This window comes from Ixodes scapularis, unplaced genomic scaffold (assembly GCF_016920785.2).
Source record: "Ixodes scapularis isolate PalLabHiFi unplaced genomic scaffold, ASM1692078v2 PGA_scaffold0__279_contigs__length_252992795, whole genome shotgun sequence".
Lineage (NCBI taxonomy): Eukaryota > Metazoa > Arthropoda > Arachnida > Ixodida > Ixodidae > Ixodes > Ixodes scapularis.
The window spans coordinates 197,873,885-197,896,676 of record NW_024609835.1 but is presented as its reverse complement, the minus strand read 5'-3'; the positions used below and the strand labels follow the sequence as shown (position 1 = coordinate 197,896,676).

The 22,792-nt window shown below is 44.0% G+C and overlaps 1 protein-coding gene across 1 annotated transcript in view; it reads left to right on the top strand.

The window, feature by feature from the left end:
* LOC8042097 (nephrin) overlaps positions 1-22,792 on the top strand; it is a 504,576-nt gene that overhangs the window by 409,028 nt on the left and 72,756 nt on the right. The window lies entirely within an intron of this gene.

Sequence of the window (22,792 nt, the reverse complement as noted above, 5' to 3'; positions counted from 1 at the left end):
TACTATTTTTTTATTTTAAATGTATTTACATTTAGCAGTATTTCAGTCATTACTTCCTAAGGTGAGCCTTGGATATTACTATTTTTTGTCCTTGACACTGTATGTCAAACATAATTGATCGTGTCCATTACCGGACACTGATAATTTTTGTTCGTCAAATCACTTGCTCCAGCGATAACATAGCTATTCACTGGCTCTAATGCTTATATATATGTATACTGTAAACGAGTTATTCTTCGCGGGCTCAATATTTCATGTTTTTGGTCAAGGCTGAACTTTTGAAATAATTCGCGGGTTATAATTTTCGCGACGTGGTGGGATTTCAATATAGACTCCAATATGTTTAATTTTACCGGAATTGTTTGCGAGACCTAGTTTTTGCGAATTGTAAACGATTCGCGAAATTCGCGAAAACTAGGTTCCCGCGCAAATTAAGTCCTTTACAGTATATATGGGTGGTTTCATCTCAAATCGTGCAGGCAAAAAGGGTCGAATTTTTAATTTCGATGAAAAAAATATATGTTATGGCGCCGTTTCTAAAACCGCAGTCGACACAAACCGCAAGTTCGTCGGAATTTTTGTTCTCGACTTATGAATTTTTAAAGAGGCCGCGGCGAAAAGCAGTGTTTTTCACACCCGTCGTGGGTCGGATGTTTCGCTTGATCTCCCGCCATGGATTTTCAGTCCACATTATATTATATTTTTTTCAAGCACTCTGTGGATACATTTAAAAGGCTCCAATATCATGAAATAATTTTAGGCCTTTTGCTTTTTTTCTGTAAAAATGTCAAAAACGCCTCCTCGGTCAATTGTTGACGAACTTTGACAATTAATTACTGGCGATCTACTTGGGTTACACCGATATTTGTTATGTCCACGGAGAGCCCAAAACACGGTCTTTATATTTATTATAAAATGCCTTGGCTGTATAAAATATCCTTTGCGGTACGTTTACGTTAATATTATGCAAAAACCAAAAAGAACCATTTTTGAAATTGATTTTCTCAAAAAACCCATTTTTTATTTTTTTAATTTTTTGTCCAAATGTAGATATGATAATTGTCTATACGAAAATTAAGCCTAGAAAGTGTATATTTTGTTTGTATGTTCTACATTTAAGCATCAATATCGTACAAAAACGTGTTTTTACGTCTCGAAATGGACTTGCGAATTGCGCGTCTTCACAAGCTTGGAAATATTTTTTTTCTTTTTTTCAACGTTCCCACATAAAAATGAAATACAGTATTTCCACCCTGATATATTTATTGATTATTTAAATTTTATTATAGGCGGCAAGCTACGTCGGAGGAGTTCCAAAAAGAGAAAGCAACACTTCTTAACAGACCAGCAGGTGTCGTACATTTTTAACGTGTAGGAGTCGGCAGACGTCTTATTGATTCGGGGCCCTCATTGGCCTGCATGAACGTCCCGCCCTTTCGGAGCCAGCAGATGACCACGACCTTTCGCGCTCGTTGTGTTAGATGGGACGGCCCGTGACAGTAAAGCGAGCAGCGCACCCTGTGTCACGAGGAGTGAAATGGTACGATTGTGTCGTTGACGCGGCGAACAGTGACAGCCACCCAGGAGGAGTCTGTCAGAGTATTGCACAAGGGAAAGCAAAGGAATCGTTGCCTGAAAGGATGAGGACACCACGGCCTTACAATGTCGACGGTCAACAACTGTTCTGCCAGCCAAAACAGTCGTGCGCTCTAAAACCGGCGGCGCGGGACAGAAATCCCGCAGACGCACACACGAAGATGGGCCGGTTTCGTTAGGGATGTGGGGAAATTTGAAACCAGCCATCCGTGCATGCGTGAAACGATACCGCCTGTTTGCCCTTGCTTCGAGCGCCCTATCCTTACCTTGAAACGGCCGTGCTCTCTCTCTCTCTCCGGGGAGATCAGACAGCACCGAAGGGTTATCTATTAAACATGAAGAAAACGAGAAGGGGGTCTTTAAGTTTAATTATCCCCACCAACCCGCTCGTTTTGTCCTTATAAAGGGTTACCTCTTTTGGAAACAGCAAAGCCCGGAGACTGACATTAAAACGAGCGTGTTGGTAAATATACTTGTGTTTGTATTCTGCCCGGAGACTAGTTGGGTCGAAGTCAGCCTCCTTGTCAACTATAACCGTTTGTGAAGAGTGGGCTTCTCCCGAGATGAAACGTTAGCGCCGGCTGACGTGTTCTTTTGAAAAAGGGAAGGGGAAATAGAAAGTTTGAGTAACTGCAGAAACTACCTCGAAAGCTCCTCTCCCGATATGAAGCTTGAAGCATAGTCTCGGTTACCTCCTCGCGCATCGCCTGCTCGAATCTATTCTTCACTTTCTTTCGTATAGCCACTGTTCCGCACAGCCGTCGTGGATGTGCGTAATAGAGGGAGGAACAGATTCGAGCATCATCTGGACGCCGTCATCCTGCCAGACCTCAATGTCGTGGGACCGACTCGTGTGTGTTTCTTCGCCCCGCTGAACTTTGTTTCTCGGGTGCGGTTCTTTCTGAACTTTTTTTTTTTTTTTTTTTTTCAATGTTTTCATACTAAATGTTTGTTAGCACTGTTCGGTTGTTGGGTTTATTTCGTCATGGCGTAGCGGCCTGGCGGTGATGTAGAGAGCGTGTTCGCACGCATTTGGTTGCGTCCCGTTTAGGGAACGCCCAGAAGAGTTGGTTTTTGTTCTTGCCATGTGCGGCTGAGTTTTCCCGTCTTTATTAAATTATAGATTTTTTTTTTGTTTTACCTTTACGTTCCGTCGACTTCTTTGTCTGACTCTCCACCAGGCGTGGACCTATCGCCTTGCCACCGCTCGAACCTAAATACTTTATTTATTTTTTTAACGCAATTTTCGTTAAGATCGGAGTTGGGCAATTTAATTCCTCTTTATTTATTTTTATTTCCTACCCCTCTCCATGACACACTCTCTGTGTGTTTCGGACCGTTTCTCTGTCACCACTTTTGTGTATTACGAAAGTGAAAGGACATTCCCTGGTGACCTGTGCGATGTGCGGTGAACAAGCCCCAGTGTTTGGTTTCGTAAAGAATTCTATATGATATATCGACGATGTGGTGACTTTCTTTGTCTTAGAAATATGACAGCTAATAGCTAGTCGTGCTAGTTTACTTTGAAAGGTTTATAAATCTAAACAATACAACGTCTGTGCCTTTTGGTTATTGAAAGTCTACTAGGCCTGCTGATTTGGTTAGATGTGTATCTCATGGTTCCCGCTCTTATCAAAACATACAGAAATATTCAATACCACAAAATCCGTTTATAATTAATTACAAAATGCAGAAGAAAATTCAAGAAAACTTTTTCACAATTCATAGAGACGCATGGGTCGCTACGTCTGACTTAGGTCTTGCAAAACAAAGACGTCTTTTTCCGATATTGAGGCCTAAATATAAAACATACAAACAAAATATACACTTTCTAGGCTTGATTTTCGTGTAGACAACTATCATATCTACATTTGAACAAAAAATAAAAAAAATAAAAAATGGGTTTTTTGAGAAAATCAATTTTAAAAATGGTACTTTTTGGTTTTCGCATAATATTAACGTAAACGTACCGCTAAGGATATTTTATACAGCCTAGTCATTTTATAGTAATATAAAGAGCGTGTTTTGGGCTCTCCGTAGACATAAAATATATCAATGTAACCCAAGTAGATCGCCAGTAATTAATTGTCAAATTTCGTCAACAATAGACCGAGGGGGCGTTTTTGACATTTTTACAGAAAAAAAGCAAAACGCCTAAAATTATTTCATGGTATTGGAGCCTTTTAAATGTGTCCACAGAGTACTTGAAAAAATATAATATAATGTGGACTGAAAATCCATGGCGGGAGATCAAGCGAAACATCCGACCCACGACGGGTGTGAAAAACACTGTTTTTCGCCGCGGCCTCTTTAAAAATTCATAAGTCGAGAACAAAAATTCCGACGAACTTGCGGTTTGTGTCGACTGCGGTTTTAGAAACGGCGCCATAACATATATTTTTTTCATCGAAACTAAAAATTCGACCCTTTTTGCCTGCACGATTTGAGATGAAACCACCCATATATATATATATATATATATATATATATATATATATATATATATATATATATATATATATATATATATATATATTAAGTAACATGTAGTAACAAGTAAACAAGTAAGTAACAAGTAAACCCGCGAGTATATAGTACAGCATTAACCCCAGGTATCTAACCCTTTGAAGAGCAGAGCTCCTTTTACACATGATTTTCACATTAACATCGCCGCTGCTACCGCCCCAGACCACAGCCAGGGAAGGGAGCGGGACGTGTAACTTCACCAGATCAAACAACGCACTCAGGTCAAACGAACAATATATACGCAAATTGATAGAGATATATATAAAAAAAAGCGCTGTTTGGGCGCTCTCATTTTTGCTGGTTCGTTTCCCGTTTAGTATCGCTTGAGCCAGGACAACAAACCTCAACCAAATCAAACAAAACCAAACAAAAACAGAAAAGCGACGACGAGTAGATTAAAAATGGCGTCAAGGCGACGTCGGTCGGTGCAACGCCCAAGTCGGGTCTGGTTTGAGAGGTACATGAACGCGGGCGACTCTCCTCAGCTCTGCCCCGAAGCGGGTCAACTTCCGGAGAAGAACCCAAGTTTGCCTCTTGCGCTGGAAGAAGCAGTTCTTAAACGCAGTCTCGGTAACAAGTGCTACACGTTTTCTTCATTTGATTTTTTCTTCTATGCCATCGCTCCGATAAGGCAACTCTTCTCCGCTCGTCCTTTTGGGGTGCGTTTTTGTTTTTGCGACGCGGGGCCTTCGTCTATATTTTTTTTTCTATTTTTTTTCTTCTATTAGTAGCGTTCCGGAAAGGATCGTGGGAAAAGAAGCTCGCTCCTTATCGGGAGCAAAAATAAGAAGTCGTGCATCACAGCGCCCGCAAAAGAAGGCAGCTTGAACGGCCTTGACCTTCCCTTTACTATTTTTTATCCGGCTTTTACTTAACGCGTGCAGCGCTATCTACCCATCCGTGTGTTGGTTCGTGGATGCGGTCTTGTTCGAGCTGCTGTTTGGCAATTACCCCGGGCGACGACGACGCCGCGATGTGCTTTTATTGGCGAGAGATCGGCCCTCCCTTCTTTTGATCGGTTCGCTTTGCCTGGTGGCCGAGGCAGTCCGTCTTTGATTACGTCCGCAAGGTGAGAAGAAAGTGGCGGGGGCTTCCGTCGAAAGTTATAGATCTGTCGACCCCCCTCCGTGGGAACAGAGCAGGCCGGAATTGCCGCTTTGGAATGGACCAATGACCCCTCGGATCTTGCGCTCATTAGTAGCACATTGTCATCACGGTGAGGGCGAATGACGCGGAAATTATTCGACTCGGCAAAGAACGGCCAGGTTTTGAACCTCGCCTTCCGTACGAATATCCTGAACTCCATATTTCGAAAAACAATTTAATGAGCAACTGGTACTTCTTCTGGACTTGAAGTCATATTTTGCTGGATACGTATTTTGATCGTTATATTCTCAACACCCGCACGTTTAAACTGCGCCGGGCCGTGATTTTAACGTTAAAGAAAAAGGATTCTTCCGATAAGCTGCGCGTTGAACCAGCCTTAAAAAACCTCTGCTGGATTACCTCCGCAGAATAAATTAAAATCTGGTCGCCTCGTTATCATTGAGTCGGATTTCAAGGTTACAAGTTTCTAAAGTCCAATGAGAGTCAAAAATATTGTTTGTCTAGAAACTAAATTTTTGCCTGAGCGATTTTCATGCATCCTCAACTACGCCGAGGACTATTCTGGTGACTGAAGAGCATACAACGCGTGTGACACTTTCGAATGTTTCCGCTATCCAACTTCTACAAGTAACGTTTGTAATCGGCAAATTATTGAAAAAATAAGGAAAAGAATATAAAGCAATTCGGAGGAATTCCGGACCAAAAAGGCGGGCACGTAGGGCACATTGTATGTGTCATTCGTTTACTTGTACATGTACCGATTGCGCTAGTTGCTACTTTTTGAAAAACTCGAACTTTATACGTCAACATGTAATAACTCCTTCTGATTGGATTTTCTTTTAATGCGCAGCTCTTAGGCGCCCATTTCCAGGTATAGCGGCGTCGCCGTCGGCACAAGCGAGCTAAATTTAGCGATAAAACTGACGCCACCTGACCTCAACACCAATTCACTATTTACGCTAAATTTAGCGGTAAAATGAATTTGTACTGAGGTCACGTGACACCACCTTTTCTGCTAAATCAAGCGAAGAAGCTGAAGACGTAACATGAACGAAGCCATGTTACGTCATTTTCCCTGCTAAATTTATCGGGGAAACTGAATGCTGTTGAGGTCACGTGGCGTCAAATTTCCAGCTAAATTTAGCGGAGAACCTGTGGAAGGAAGAGAGGGTACGGAGGAGCCGGAGGAGGGGCACACCCTCCCCTCCTCCTCTTCAAGAGCTGCGCTCTAATTCTGGCATTCAAAAAAAAAATTTCAATGTTTTTTTTTCTAAATTTTTATATATTATTTAGCGTTAGAGCATATTCTGGTTCCACTGACCGGATCACTCAGACGTCGGCTATGCGACGCGTGGCTGAGTGCTCCGCCCGTGTGACTCGCGTTGGCCGTGGTGACGTCGTGGATTTTTTCACGGTTGATTGGATCAGACGGCACGCAGCCTCCCCTCCACTGGCGTCGTCGTCAACAAGACAGAACTTCAAAGTGCTCGCTAAGTGTGGTCCCGGAGGAGGGGTAATGGGGGAGGGGGGGGGGGGAGTGTTTCTCGCCTTTCTCGGTTCGCCGCCCATGGGACCCTGGGCGCGTCGCGGATCGCGGACGTTAAACTCTGGGATCGATTTGGAAAGCAGGGTCGCTGACAAGAAGGATTTTTGTCCGGAGACCGGAGGAATACTGGAGGGCAAGGAGAAAGATGGAGGGGGGCTTATGGTGATATCTGCGATAATGCTGGTGGTCTACGGAGTTTCTCACTTCTGTATAATTTCTTCTGATTTAATCGCTTCTACTTTATTTTGCGCTACACTTTTAGTGTTATGAGGGACAAAAGAGCAGTGTCAAAATGTCGTCGGTATTGCTGCTAAGCAGATACGTTTTGGCTGTATAGGAACTTCTACAAGTTTTAGCCCCAGATAAGGAAATGTTTTTACATTATTACAAACAAAAAATGGAGCCTTTGTATGAAGTTAATCGAGCAACATTGGCGGTCGCCCTTGCTCGAACACTAAAGTGTGATTCTATCCGAGTTCTCGCGGGTGAGCGGAGTTCACACCCAACGGTGACGTTGCAGTAAATGATCAGAGTATATGGACAAGCAATGGCGGGCAGACGGTGGCGCGTACTTTTAAGAAGTGTATTGCTCTGACAATGCATAAACACGGTACGACACTCGTTGCATCGACGAAATAGACATTCAACGCAAGGTTTGTCAAGCGTTCAAGGTTCGCCTACTAACCGCAGTGACGACATAAGCGCCAGGGCCCAACTTAATAAATGACAGATAAAACAGCGAGTGAGGAGGCTGCTTGTTCTCCTCCGCTCCTCAGACAACATACGAGGAGGATCCCGAGAACAAAATAATCGTCGCGAGAAACCCAGCCAGCGTGACGCCTCCGACCTTCTCACGCCCGAAGCGCGAGGAAGAGCAAAGATATTCCGCGCAGGTTTCGCCCCGCCGCCGCCGCTGCCTCTGACCTGCTCGCGCAGCTGTCACGCAATCTTCGAAAAGAAACCCTTAACCCCGTTGCCACGACGCAAAAAAAAACAAAAAACACTCAGAGCCGGACTCTTGGAAGGAGTTGAGAAAAACACAAAAGACAAGAAGAGCGGGGGTTAATCACCGCCGTTCGCCCAGGCACGTCCCTCGGGGCCACGGCAGCCCCCGTGAGGGTGACGAAAACACAAGCACGAGGGCGTCGCTCACGGCGAGCCCCGACCAAGACGGACGGACGACGGACGGAGCCCACAAAAAACCGACGTAGATCCTCGTCGTGGCCAAACTTGCGGACTTGGGTCGCGCAGGTTTCTTCCCGGGGGCTTTTCTCTCACGACAGGGGCGCCGCCGCGATCAATTACCGCGACACATCGCCCTTTTTATGCCCCCACCGCGAGGCCAGATGGGAGCTTGCGCGTGTACGTGCGTGGCATCGTGGAGCGCTCATATGCGCGATTGGACACCGCTTGGCCGCTTGCCGGGTCGTACGTGCAGCGCCGGCGCTGTCCCTTTGCGAGCGTGCCTCAGTCGTCCTGCGGACGTCACGGTCCCTCCAGAAGGTGGCCCGGCAAGCCTCGGTGCAGGCGAGTTGGTGGGCCTTCTGCCAAAGCGCGAGTCCGTGTCCTCGGATTTATTGGAGACCGTCGACCCTCTCCGTGTTCCTCGTGTTCCTTTTTTTCTGGCTGTGGTCCGAGCCGCGGCAGGCGTCCCCAGGAGGACGGCGCGTATAACTTTGTAGCTGAACAACCGGGTCACGGTGGGCCCAGGACGGTTCTCTAGTAGCTTTGTCTTACTGGTATCGACTATCGTGCATTGCTGGTTTTGAAAAGACCACTTGACACTGCAGACATACGCTTCGTAGACGTGTGCTAAGATGTACTGCCTTCTGCAGTGCAAGTGATCCCAGTTCATTGCACAGAATGGAAACGCTAAAGTGACTCACGGTTTTTTTTTCTTAAATTTGCATTCGATTTGGTTTTTTCTATCGTGCCTGGAAATATGTTTTAACGTGGACTCATTTCCGTCCGCCTTGTCCATTAAGAGTGACGCGTAATTTCGACGATATTACAACGGTCATGAAACGATATCGGGTTGATATGCTCATGATTTTGAAGAGGTGTAATTGCTCTAGTGTGGCCCAAGTATACTCACACAGACCACCACTGATTCAGAACCTTCTTTTTCGCGGTGAAATTGCGAGGATTAAAGGAATCTATTCCTTTCACTCTTGCTTTCGCGAAGTTTGATGACGTAATTGTGGGATCGAAACCACCCACGTGACGAAAATCAATCGCGGCTCGTGGATCGGTCACGAGAACCGCGTTAGCACTCGACTTCGGCTCTTAACAATCAATGCCTCGGCGGACACTCGGGTAGTGGCTCGTGTCCAACCACTGTGATGATGAGAATAGCCGAACTTTTACTACAATTCCTGAAGTTCAGCACGCGTTTTTTACTTTGCCAACCCAAGCGCGTCGCCATGATTAACCTTGGCGGCGCATGATAGGCACCAAACCATGTGGCCGCTTGTTCAGGCTCCAAGTTGAGCGGATGGATGATGCTCAAATTTCTCGATATTTTTTTGGACAACTGCCATGGTATGGAAAGGAAAAGTAAGGCAAGTTTATTCGGTTATAGTCGGTAGGGAGTGATTCTAATTGGTATTTAACTAATATCCCTGTTTCTTTAGGCACAAAATGATATCGTTTACGCGTGCGACTTGAATATAATGATTCAACGCAATAGTGAGGGGTATTTATCAAATTTGGTGTTCGTACAGCTATACTGGTAAAGCAAGCTTCGAAACATAAACTTCGAAGCATATTCTTCGAATCCCGCGCTCAACGCGATATGTGGACCCTGAATAACTATTTTCTACTGATTCCTGTCACCAATCGATAATCATCCTTTTTGATCGCACGTGAATGGGATCTAGATTTTGCTCTTAAATATTTTGATTGAATTATGATGCCTTTAGTCTTAAATCAGTGCATGTCCAGGTTAGCATGCCACGCACCAGGCTGCACAATTTTAGTTGGCATGAGAATGCTAAAAAAAGGAAGTTTAAACTCTCATCTCTAGAGCTGAGAATGTCGTTAATCAGATATTTGCTTTGGTCGCCCGCCACATGCCGCGACCTCGGTTAGTGTCAAGAATTTTGCATTTTTCTTCGCTGTTTTAATCTATATCGCTCCCCGGCGCATTTTGCAAGCGCGCAGGGAAGAAAAAGAGAATTACATGGAGAAGCCTCACGGAATCCTTTAACGTCACTGACAGTTCAAAAAGAATGTCTAAAAGTGATAATTTCAAACAGAAGTTTGCTTAATTTATTTGTAAGATATTCAGTTTTATTTCCGTGAGCGGCTACACTGTTGCCTAAAATAAAACGACCGACTCATAGGGTAGACAAAGCCTTTAAATTCATGTTCGTGGTGACACATAGGCTAAACTTCGTCAAATTCAGCCGCTACTTTACCGAATTCCGTCTATGACGCAAGCTCTAGATTTTAGGTACGATATTTTCTAGTACGCTAAGCTAATGCTTTTTTAGTGTCCAGTAATTTCCTGTTTCTTTTTGTTTTATAACTACATTTTAGATTACGTTTTTTGCTACTCATATAAAAAAATTGGTATCAACCATTGTATGATACATTTTGAAGGCTAACACTGCTTCCACAGTGCTGCAGACGCACTGCCGTTAAGGTATGTGCCTTTGCCTTGCATTGAACCATTGGAGCACTGCGAAAGCTACATAACATAGTGGACGCCGAGTATGGTGAAATCCTAAGGACCTCAAATTTCGCACTAATGAGAGCTTGCGTGGCTATTTCGAAATTCGGGAAATATCATGCAAACTGCCTATTTTCTTCTACCTTATCACGTCCCGCTATCTCTCTACTCGTCTTTCGAGAATTTTACATTCTATGAGCTCACCTGTGCTCGTTATTTTCCATCTTTGGCAGTTTATTAAGTTTACTTTCTATTTCGAACTCCCCATACTTTCATTTCCTGCGCTGCTTTTTATTCCTCCTTACACGTTACCATTTCAATCGAATGTTGCGCAGTCCCCGCGTTATTGATTTTTACTGTCGCAAACAAACTTACGAACACACATATTTGTATCGCCGTATCCCGCAGCGGATCGAAATTCTTGAGAATCGATACATTAGTATTTGCATATTCTTATTTTTTAGCTGTCATTTTTATTAATTTATTTCGCTCGTGTTATTAGCCTGTGCAAGGAGGCAGTTGTTAATTTGATTATCGCGCCAGGTTTCGTTTTTTCTCAGATAAAGCGCGGTAGCACCTCTTGGTGTGGCGCCGCCATCGTAAATGCAACTTTCCATCGACTGCCGTCAGTGCCAGGCGAAAACGAGTCGCTAGTTGCTATTTTTTTTCTTCTCTGCTCAGCCGAGTTCACGGAATGCGCAAGAGTTGCGGGGTATTTGCTTTTGATTCGCGTTTTTCTATGCCTCGTTTTAAATTACGTCCAAACAAAAGGCGACGCGACGAGGCAATGGGAGCAACCAAGCGGCGGCAAAGGCACCAATCAATTAGGCGTTTTAGGATCATGATTAATTCAGCGATAAGAGAACACGTTCAGAGACTTGATGAACACCATGAAGTTGCCCTTTTGGCACTGTCCGACTGGTCATATGAGCTCGTTGCGGCGGCTGCCTCTTGACTGAATTTAAAACCAAGTATTCATTCATACACATACACAAGTATATATACATACATATTACACATGCATAAGTGCGTTGAGCGGTTACGTCATAAAACGTCGGGACGGAGCCGCTTCTATAAAATTAATGGTTACCCTCGAGTTTGAAGAAAACGGGTTTCACTGTCTACAATTTTTTTTTTTTTGGCAAGTTCATTACCGCCGAATTTCACGAAGAACGCATGGGTGACCAGTCAGGCACTTTTGTCTAGATATTTAAAAGAAAATCGAAAAAAAGGAACGTCAGGGGCGCGCTTTGATTATCAAAATAAGTCAAGATACACGCACAATTTTTTTAGTGGCTGCAATCATGACTGAAATGGCTGCAATTAAACGATAATAAAATTCTTTGCGTTTGTTAGGTGCTTCCTTGACTCTCAGTTACAGCCGTGTACAAAACAGCAAGCCAATTGACCGGAAATATTTCTTTTGCGAAGAAAACACGAGGGCGTTTTTCTTCGTGTTTTGGCATGGTAATACACCATACTGATTTGCAAATGATGTCTGCTTTGATTTCTAGAAGCATCAGGAGACTGGAATGTTATTTGAAATGTGTTTAAACAAATGTTTTTTTTTTTTTTTTTTTAAGAGGTTATTATAGGCCTTAATGTATCGAGAAAATTAAAATATAAGCAATATTTTCTTTTTCGTCAGACAAAAGATTTAATACTGAAAATTTTACGTCACAACATAACTAGCGATTTTTGCTAATCCCTCTTTTCCAGCAGACAGTTCATCGCAAGCCTTTCGTAAAACTGCAGTCTCGTGTCTTTCAGCTAAAGAAGAGTGCACCCAAGCAATTACTTTTTTCGTCCTCGCATTTCGACCGTTTCCTTACTGGAGTTTTCACCCACTTTTTAATCTCAGGGCTTGGTGTTGCAGCGACTATATTAATCTTGTATGTTTCGTTAGCTTCCGATGCTGCGAAATTCGTCTTAGTCACATGAATATATCACTTGTTCTACGAGTCCACAATCAAAGAATATCAATCCTCAACTCCAATTTAACAAGAAGAGTGGTTGTTTGGGCGAGTTGGTTTGACATCTTATACAATCTTGTGCGCAACAAAGACGAGGACAAAAGCAGAGAAGAGGACACAACAAGGCGCGCCTTGTTGTGTCCTCTTCTCTGCTTTTGTCCTCGTCTTTGTTGCGCACAAGATTGTATAAGATGTCCAATTTAACAACTGGCATAAGTTTACCTTTAAAGCAGTGCACATGAAAAGACCCTGGAAACACTTTGTCAATTTGACGTTTTTATTTTGATGACTTCATCGCCAATGAATTAAAAATCACGTGTATCGCCAGAACAATCCCAGATCAAAAAAAGCACCAAGGTCACAACAAAAAAAAATCCCTGGTCATATCAATGTATCCCCAGTACAATCCCAGGTCGCAAAAGGCAATTAAGTAGAATAACCCCAGATTTCCCACAATGTGCCGTTAGTACTCCAATAAACTAAAGTAACCATGTTAAAAAACAGCGCGACTGGGTCAAGAACAAAAAGACGAAGGGAACACAAGACAAACGCTGCAGTGTGTTTTCTTCATCTTTTTCTCCTTGTTCCAGTCGCGCTGTTTCTTCAACATGAACTCATCCTAAAGTAACCACCCGCCATGGCTATCAGATAAGCAATCCTATAAACTTGGCGAAACATCTGTCAATTCACTTGGGGAGTTTCTCGTACATACATTGAAACGCTGTCTGCAAACACGCTCGTGTAGGACACAATCACGCACGTGTAATGCACGTTATCCTCCTTTTAGATGCGTGTCGGCGAAAAAGGGTTGAAGGGGCTTTGGCAGCGCGGGCCACCAATTAAAGATCATTCGTCAGACTGTTTACAAGCAAGCGGTGAAAAAGGGTTGAAGGGGCTTTGGCAGCGCGGGCCACCAATTAAAGATCGTTTCATCAGTCTGTTTACAAACCGCCACTGACAGAGTACCAGCGCAGTTGTCGCCGCTCCGGCGGCGGATGTAGGCGTGATGCCTCCGCGCTCGCTGCAGCGGGGTAGCCAGACGTCCTTTCGAGTCGCATTCAGCCCCTTCAATTACACTCACCAAAGGACAGATGAGTACAGCCTTTTTCTTTCTTTTTCCGCGAACAGTATACGAGGCTGCTGCTGCCCGGGCGAGAATCAGCTTGCCATGGGCACGAAAATAGAGGCTGTGTCGCTATGTGTAGATCGATAATCCCGCAATAGCGGCCTCCTCTGCCCAGCGGCGCTAATCCTCGTGGATTATGCCAGCGGGCAGAGGCAGGCCATCCATCCAGCGCTTACAATCCTATCCTCGTCTTCCCCGCAGACGTGCTTCGGGGACACGGCAGGGATGCGCAGTGTTGTGGCGCGTAATGAACGAAGCTGCAACCAAGCTGAGGTTCCACTGCTCTGACAGTTGCATTCACTACGGCGTACGAATGGGACCAAAGACGAAGCTAAGTGCTCGCGCTGCAACGTGATGTTGCAACACTATAGAGGGTACTACACTGGACGCCATATTTGGAGAGGATATTTAGTGCCCACAGAAGGGCTTCCTATGGAAGACGCTGTCGCCGATGAAGTGCCTCGCTCTGCCGTGGGGGCCCTTAGCAAATACTTTTCTGCGGCCCAAATCTTGGTTCACAACCTGCGTGTCTAGCGCTCGGTCCGCACGGCGCGCGGCGGGTATCTGATTACTGTTCTTCGAGAACACCTGCCGTAGCGTGGCGGCAGCAGTAGTAGACTGCAGCAGGATGGATTTTCAGCATCGCTCTCATGTCTGTTTGGATCGAAAGAGCGCGTTTTTTGGGTAAAAAACCGCAAGGGCCTTTTTTTAGCCTTGACTGCTCTTGTACATAGTCGAAATAAGGCGAGTTCTCGGATAACCCATAAATAGCCACTTTGCTGGCACCCGGCGCCTCTAGTGAGGAATTTCTCATTGACTAACGATATCCTGCGAGGTCCGCATGGACAGCAGGTCGCGACCAGATAACGCCGCCGCGCCTTGCACACCTTCGATTGATATGCGAATACGCTAGGAATCAAAAAGACCTTGGGGCAGTGCCACGAAGTCATAGCGTGACGAAACGCCGCGGCCGCGGCCTGTACTACAAGGTGTACCCTGGCGCACTCTTCTTTGAGCAGGTTAGGATTACAGTAGGTTGTGGTTTAGAGCGCATGCTCAGTACGAGCTCACATAAGTAGCGTGCTAAGACCGGCAATCTTGATGGTGCGGAATGCACGTTACAAAAGAACTGCGGAAGTTCGGCGTCAGGGCGCGCTGAGCAGCCGCGCACACAGCTATGGCCGCCGGTGAATACTTTCGAAGTAAACTTACCTAGACTCAACAACGTAGCACAGAGACGGCGACACGTAGCTTATAGCTCGCTACATCCTAACAATCTTTGCGCGGGCCTGAGAGACGTATAGTAGCTCCCATCATAGTAATATTGGTAAAACAATTCTTGGTAAGAGAAATATCCGTGAGTATGGACTTCTTTAGAAAGTCACTTGCTCATTGTTAAAAGATCTGAAGCAATGCACATGGCGGAACAAGCGATACCACTGCAAGTGAAATTTATAAAACTACTTAAGGCTAAGACTAAGTGGCAAGAATAGAGTCTCTAGGGTACCAAGATTGGCGGTGTCTTTTGTGTTTGTCATTGTGCAGAGACTCCACAGCTTCCAACAGAGGGCATACTTTCGAAAGGGGTCTATCATTTCGCCCTCCGCATGTGGGGACAAGTAAATCGGATCTGCTGATCGATTCACCTTGCTGATACATATAATAAAATTACCTCCCATGAAAATTTTAAATTCAATCTATGAGAGGTTAATTATTGCAATCTCGTTCACACGTACGAAACATAAGCATATTTTTGCGTGCGGACCGTCCAAGCAGGGAACAGATTTCTGTTTTCAAAAAGGTTTGGATCTGGTCATTTGCTTGACCTACACATTTAATTAAAGTCATCGGCTCTCTCATGATAACGAAGCAATATCGAGAACATGTGAAAACATTCAGCTAAAACAGTGCTGCATCCTGGTGTTCATGCAGTCTAGCAACTATCTCTATTCGTGACTGGAGAAAGCTTGGAAATGACGCAAAGGAACCAAATGTCTGCACCCTTCGAACTGCCCAGATGAAGTTGCCTATCCTCATATATATCAGTGCTTCTTGCGAGAAGCAGTGTCTAACATTCACCTCAGAGCCATTTTTCAATGAAAGAAATGTCGTGCTTCAAGTAATTATCGGATTATGTGGTACATTGGCCTTCATAAAACAGGCACCGTCATATCAGTTCGCTTGGGAAAAGGTTTTACTACTTGGACGAAGCATGGAATGATTCTTGCATCTCGGGGCGCTAACAAATTATCCTTATTTTTCGTCTGGTTTCCTTACGATCTCCATAGGGTTGAGGCATCTGAGGGTAATTTTCTGCGTCACAAGGAAGGACGTTCGGTGAAATGCAGATTTTTTTCGAACGTCAACATAAAAGTAAGAGCGCGGGGCAGAGTTGAATGATTCGTTAATAAATAGCGCAATCCGATATCCAAATTTTGTGTAAAATAATGTAATTTTCTCTTGGAAAGAATCCGCAATATTTGCCGGAGGAAAACAGAAATTTCTTCCGTGATGTTACACCATCTGGCGTGTAGTCTTGAATCTTCAGTCTTCTACATGAACGAAACATTCATGGCGGCGTACGCAAAAATGTTTTACCATCACCTATCTATCCTCACTGAAGATATTCAAAGGTATTCGAGGTTAATATTGCGTCTCGCTTTTCTCCAACGGTGTTCGCCATGTTGTGATGATCTACGATGTTATAGTAAACTATACTTTGATTCTCATACTGTGTAAAACACGGGACGGTGTCCTCACCACGGCCTGATGTTTTATAATAAATGATTAAACACCACCAGCTTGCCTGCACACTCACTGTATATTGGTTAAGCTTCGTTTGATTTGACCTTTTCTCAACTTCACCTTGGCAAATTTCGAAATATTTATTATAGCAACCAACGGACGTTTTTCGCATGCAGGGTCTTTCAATGAACGTTCGATTTGCGCATGCAGACATCGGCGACATATCCTTCCTCCTCCTTCGTAGAGACTGAAACCGAGCGACGAGGTTTATTATCTTAATATCTACAGTTCACTAACTTCTCCACCCTTAAACTTACCGGGCTCAGGAAAGCTAGCAAGCCACCCCGACGCCGTTCTTTTGCACTTAACCGCTATCACGTAAAAGAGTGCAAGCAACTAGTGTACCGCCTTGGAAAAACAGAGATCAGTGCAAAGAGGGTCGCTGATGGAAGCTCTCCTTCAGTATCAGAAAGCTCCAACTTTTTCTTCTTACAGTCCGCTGATTGTTTCTTGCTTCTTCCATTCCATCTTATGATCTTCGACTGTTCTTTTTTTTTTTGTTTTTTTTTTTTCCCGATATTTATCTCGCCTCGCCGCACTCGCGGGGATAAGCCGACGTTGCGTAACCCACACGAGACACTCAAATTCCGCAACGCCTCAAACCCATTAGGACGTAAACGAAAACCCTCTGCCCGTGTCCTATCCTCCCATCCTTCCTCTAAGAACATACACACAGACAAATACGCCACAAAAGAGGTGACGCGGTACAGTTTTAATATTAATAAGAAAGAAAAGAAAAAGCTTTTTGTGAGCAGAGTGTGTCGATGTCCGCCGCCCCCGGGTGACTTCTAGGTCCCCGCAGTCTCATATTCCCTAGACGTAGTCCGAAGGCAAAAAAAATAAAAAATAAAAGCGTTGTGGTGGGAACAGCGAAATAGGATCGGACACTCGTCGCTGTTGAGCGGAGTCCTTCGAACTGACAGCAGGGTGGAAGCCACGCGAAGGCTGGACCAATCAGCCGTCGTCACTGCGACAAGAGTGTCCTCTTCCTAGACTCTCCGAGGACGTGGATGTCAAAGAACGCGAGGCAAAGCACCTGGTTGGTGGAGACAACATATCCCTTCCTCTTTTTTACCGCTCTTTGAGCCTTAACAAAGGTACGAACGGTTAAGGGGCTAACCACTCTCTACTACGGCTTAAGAAAGAACGAGAAAGGCAAAAAAAAAAAAAAAGCACAAAGCTGCGGAAGACATCAACCAAAACAGCAAGAGTCGAAGCTTTCTCAGAAAGGGCTGTCAACCCTGATAAAACTTGTAAGGAATCAGTCTAAATCGAGGAGGAGAGAACAGGCGGGATATTTTTCTTGTGTCATTTATTTTTTCCTTCGTTTTGCTCACGCAGCAACTTAACCCAGTGCTGCAACGGGAGCCCCCGCTTGGTTGGGGCGATTGCAGAATGCATTAGACAAACACTGCGGACGAGTCGGAGCTAGACTTCGACCGGAGGAGCGTTGGCACGGGGGATTAAAGCCCAGAGGCAGCAAAGCAGTGCGTTCGTATCGGAGGCTTCGTGTGTGCGCTGCACGCACAAGTGTCGTGCACTTGAAACTCGGCGACTTTGGGACGGGCCTTTTGCCGCCTGGTGGCAACTGTGGCGCGTAGGGCCGCTCTTGCGGCTTGTTCGTCCTTTAGGTCGGTGGTTGCAAATGTTATTTCAGCATATTAGGGCTGGCTCGGAGTGGTGTTCGTACGCGAGACAAGAGAAATTTAAAACGCGTTTTAGCGAAACCTTTTTTCTTGTCTTGTCTTTTATAACGCATTAGTGTTACGAGACTCTTATTAGGGTCTGTCTAATCTAGTTCATATGGTTTACTAAAAAAAAAAAATAAATAAATGTCGATTTGTGTTTTTATTTTCTTCTCGTCTTCATTTTTGCATATTTTGTATTGCTTTGACGCTGCCAACGACACTACTTGACTACGTTTGGCAGAACAAATTGGTCTACGTCTGCTTATATGTTTGACCTAAATATTATGGTAATACTTTTTTTTTTAACTCGTGTATTTCGAAGTTTAAATCCTCTTTTTCCCTTTTGTTTAGATTACCCAAATCCGAACGGTCGTAAATCCCTTTAAAAAAATCCAGTATGAAAACGTTTATGCTCGGTAAAGATAGACAAACTCAAAACTATACCATCGAAGCAACTTGACGAGCACGCGAAAAAACAACTCTGGGCGCAATTGCCCGAGTACGCCTATCAACCGCAACGCTCTGTAGTGAGTCCTCTTCGTCGCTATGCTAGATTTAAAATGTTTTTAGACGCAGCTTCCTTCGTTCCCAGCTTCTCTTCATTTCCATACTCTCTGTGCGCTTCGAATTTTCTTCTTTTATATAATCCTGCCTCGCAACGAAAATTTGTTCGCCAAACATCATGATCATCATCGTAGAACGCATTCCTCGCAGAATTCGAGGCCGGAAAGGAACATATTGGCGAAACCAAACACGCCATAAACGATCGCGAGCCGACCGAGCGACCGAGAAAGCGGTAAAAAAGACAGCTAATAAAAGATACACGTACAAGAGAAAGAAAAACAAAAGTCACGAAAACAAAAATAAAAGATGAACACCGCAGAATAGTCCTTTCTCCCCAAGATCCCTAGTAGGTAGTATCGCTTCCACCTCTATGCAGTTTGCAGCGCGTTGGACTCGCGGTCTCGGGGGAAAAACTATGCCCTCGATTTACGATATCCCCAGAACGTCAGTGCGCTTCACTCTTGCTACGAGCACATCCTCCCCTCCTGCAACTCTCTTTTTCTTTCTTTTTGTGTGTGTGTGCGTACGTGAGTGAGTGAAAGGGAGGGGGGGAAGGAGCGGAAGTCTTTTTTATTGTGTGTATATCTACATCCGGTTACTGTCGACACCTCTCTGCTTTCTGAGGCTTTCGCGAGGAAGGAAAGAGTCCTTTTGCATCCCTCATGGGGACAGACCAGTGGACATCCTTTTTTTTTTTTTTTTTTAGTCTTTGGCGCCGTTAATGGTGGCGGCAGGAACACGACCCAAATCCAAACCTCCTCTTCACGCTAGAAAAAAAAATCAAATACATACGCGTAATAGAAAAAAAATCCTCTCGGTTGTTTTCTGTTTCATTAATCCACACTGGCAAAACGTACCGTGCAAAAAACAACTAAAAAAGAACAACAAAACACCTTATGAAGGGGGAAAGAAGGAGGAGGGGATGGAGGGCGAAAGAGAGAGGAAGAACATTAAGAAAGGCAAATACGCTACATTGTACTGTCTAGGTAACATTTTCCTGTCTTCACTAAAACACACCCAATGCTGCCCTCTTTTTCTTTTTCTTTTCTTTCGTGCGTAACTCAATTACTCTAGTTCGGCTCCTCCCAGATGTCTTCAGGTTCAGGCTTCTGTGTTACACTGTTCTAAACCAAGCTGCGTTCCGGCATTTTTTTTATTATTATTTTTTTTTTATTTTTTTTTTTTTTTAGCAGCGGACTTAAGCAAGCTTAAAGTAGACGCCGGAAACCGGGGGAGGGGTCTTTGCTCAGGTCCGAAAATTAACTCGCAACCTTAAACTTTTTTTTCTCTTTCAGTGTGAATGAAAAAAAAGAAAACATAAAAAGACAGTGTGCGTATCGCTTCTCGTGAAGAGGTTATTTATGGGGTCGTTACCGCTGCGTTGTGGACGTGTGCGTGCCCGCTGCCTGCCCTCCGAGTTGTGCGGGGAAGTGGGCTTCCGGGCACGTGAGTTCCAGCGGGGCAAAAGGAAGGGAGCGAGGAAACGTAAAACTTGAAACAAGGCACTGCGATGAAAAGCAAGCGCGCTTACTGGGGTGTTAAAGAGAGGAAATACGCGGGACTTGGTTTTTCTTTCCGTTTTTTTGTTTTCTTTCTTTTTTACGCTGCTCAGCCACGTGGGGATGGCAAAACTTCGCGCACGCTCGCTTCTTCTGCCAAAATATAATAAACGCAGTCACGCCTGTGATTCCTTAAGTAGGAAGACACAGTCCAATATTTCTGATACAAACGAAAAGTTCAAATTCTGTTTTAGGTGCCATAAGCTAAAAATTCATCCATCCGGTAAGTGTTGTAGCAGATACTGAGCATTTATATCGATAGAAAATAATTTGGATTGGACAGCAGTCACAATTCGGAGCCGTTCTGACGAAAAATCAGTCTGTGATATTGACCATTTTCAAGCAGAAACCTCTCCGCTTTCGGTGTATGCTTGTATTATTGATCAAACCCTGTCCAAAAAGCATCAACAAAAAACAGAAAAAAAAAAGAAAAAAAAAAGCCCGATGGATGGTGTATGTTGACCAGCGCTTTCAAGAAAACGTTAACATAGGATATTGCAAATGCACTGAAGGTGAATGCCCCAAAAAGTTGAGATGATGCAGAGAACGGTGTTTAGTAGCCTCCTGCAATAATACACTACCGACGAAGATCCCCTGCACTAGGCCTGCTGTCAAGGAAAATACTCATGGTGCCATATAAACCACCATGCGTCACTGGAGGCAGCGGCACACAGCTCTGCCTTCTCTTTGGAAATGGCAAAGGAGTTGCGTCCTCTGTGCAACCATATGTGGTGGAATTACCTTCTCTAGAGTTCTACCAGAATAAAGACTCAGAATGCGAACGAGTTATTTAATCCTCCAATGTAAAGGTGGAGTCTGAAGGCGAACTTCTTGTCTAAAAAAAAACGGTAGAAGCGGCTGTCATACTCACAGTTCTACTTGTGCGTTTAGGGCTTTGGGAGGGATATCTTTGAGGTGGGAATATAGAGCCTGGGAGTCTCCAGGTGCACCACTGGGAGAAGGCTGTGCAATTAGATCTTAGATGCAAAGCAGAAGGCACAGAGCAATTATAGCAACTAACAGAAGGCACACAGCATAGAGTTTCAACGGGCCAACAAACGGGATGCTGCGAAAAATCCTCTAGACACAAAAAGGACCAGGCAGCTGAGGCACAGACTTACCCTGCTTGGGTATTTCAGAGGACACAGATTGCGAGGTATTACTGAAGAAAAGGGTGTCAATATTCGAATAAATGTTTCTTAATTTAAATTTTTACTACAAACTTTGTACGAATGAATCTTTTTCTCGAAGGTAAAACTATTCATAGGTCTTTTTCCAAGTATCGATAAACTGAAATTTACTGGTAAATCGGCCCATCAACTTTATTTGGCTTCTAAGTAATAATGAAGAAACTTCTAAGTAATAATGAAGAAACTCCTAAATAATAATGAAGAAATTTCAAAGTAATTATGAAGAAAAGTTAATGTACTGACAAATCAGCATACAAAGAGGATGTTCGTTATTTAGTGGGTAGATTTTATTTAACATATTTTGACGCTTTAACAATATAAATCGATAGCTTGGAGTCCTACACATTTCTACTTTATATCCAAGCAAACAATTGCGGTTCATTGTCTTATTTTGTATGCCATAGATTTCATAGAGAAGGGTGCGACGGCTTCGTACACAAATGTTTTTCTTCTAAAAACACTGCCTTGGAGATATCAAAGTTGGCACAGTACCCCGTTACCTGGTTTTAAGTACCTGCTAAAGCTTTAATTCCAATCAGGAGGGTTGTTCAAAAGATAATTTTGAAGTCGGTGTCTGCCCTTAATGGTTCGTGATATTTGTGCCTTTGGTGTTTATAGTAAAAAAAACTCCCGAAATCGCAGTTATAAGAATAGAGTACTAAATTCGGGTGCAAATTTCTCAGGCGTGTCCGAGGAGAGGAGAGGGCGCGCGAAGTTTTCATCGGCGCTTAGCCTAGGAGAGGGCAGGCGCGCCCATACTTTTGGCTTCGTTGCCGCAGAAATTTGCCTCAGAATATAGTGAACTTGACCCGCTGCACAAGATTTCGAACACATTCGACTTACGCGATTTTGAAGGTTCTTTTTACAAGCGATTATGCATGATAAGTTTGGCAAGCTCCGCGCGAGGAATTGCGATGTGTCAGCCCGATTTTTATATTTTTTTTATCGCCTTGTCACGGGTTTTAATATACACTTTGTATGCCTGCTCTCCCGATTAATAAGGACTTGTTTCTCTATGACGTCTTTCATTTTCCAACGTGTTATATTTTTCACTGGTGTGGGAAGATATAAAAGGCAGAAAAATATAAATAGTGAAAGTTCATTACGTTGCGCGTACTCACTAGTTTATGGCTTTTAATAAAAACTTTAAATTGTATGTCGAAATTCGCCATTGACGGAAGGACTTAATAGCAAACGTGATTTCTACCAGAACAATATTCATGAAGTTTTACCTTCTTCGTAGCTCAGTGAAAACATTATTCTTGAGTCCTGTTTTTTCCTGGGCAGCTCCCGTAGATTTTGGTAGTCTGTTCATCCACTTGCGACTAGGTGAAGCCACTGCTAGTCCGTTCTTTTTCTTTGAGTATAACGCGGCTCGTAGACCGTGCTCATAATTTTTTCCTGAATATATGTCCGAATTTATGAGATTTACGCAAACA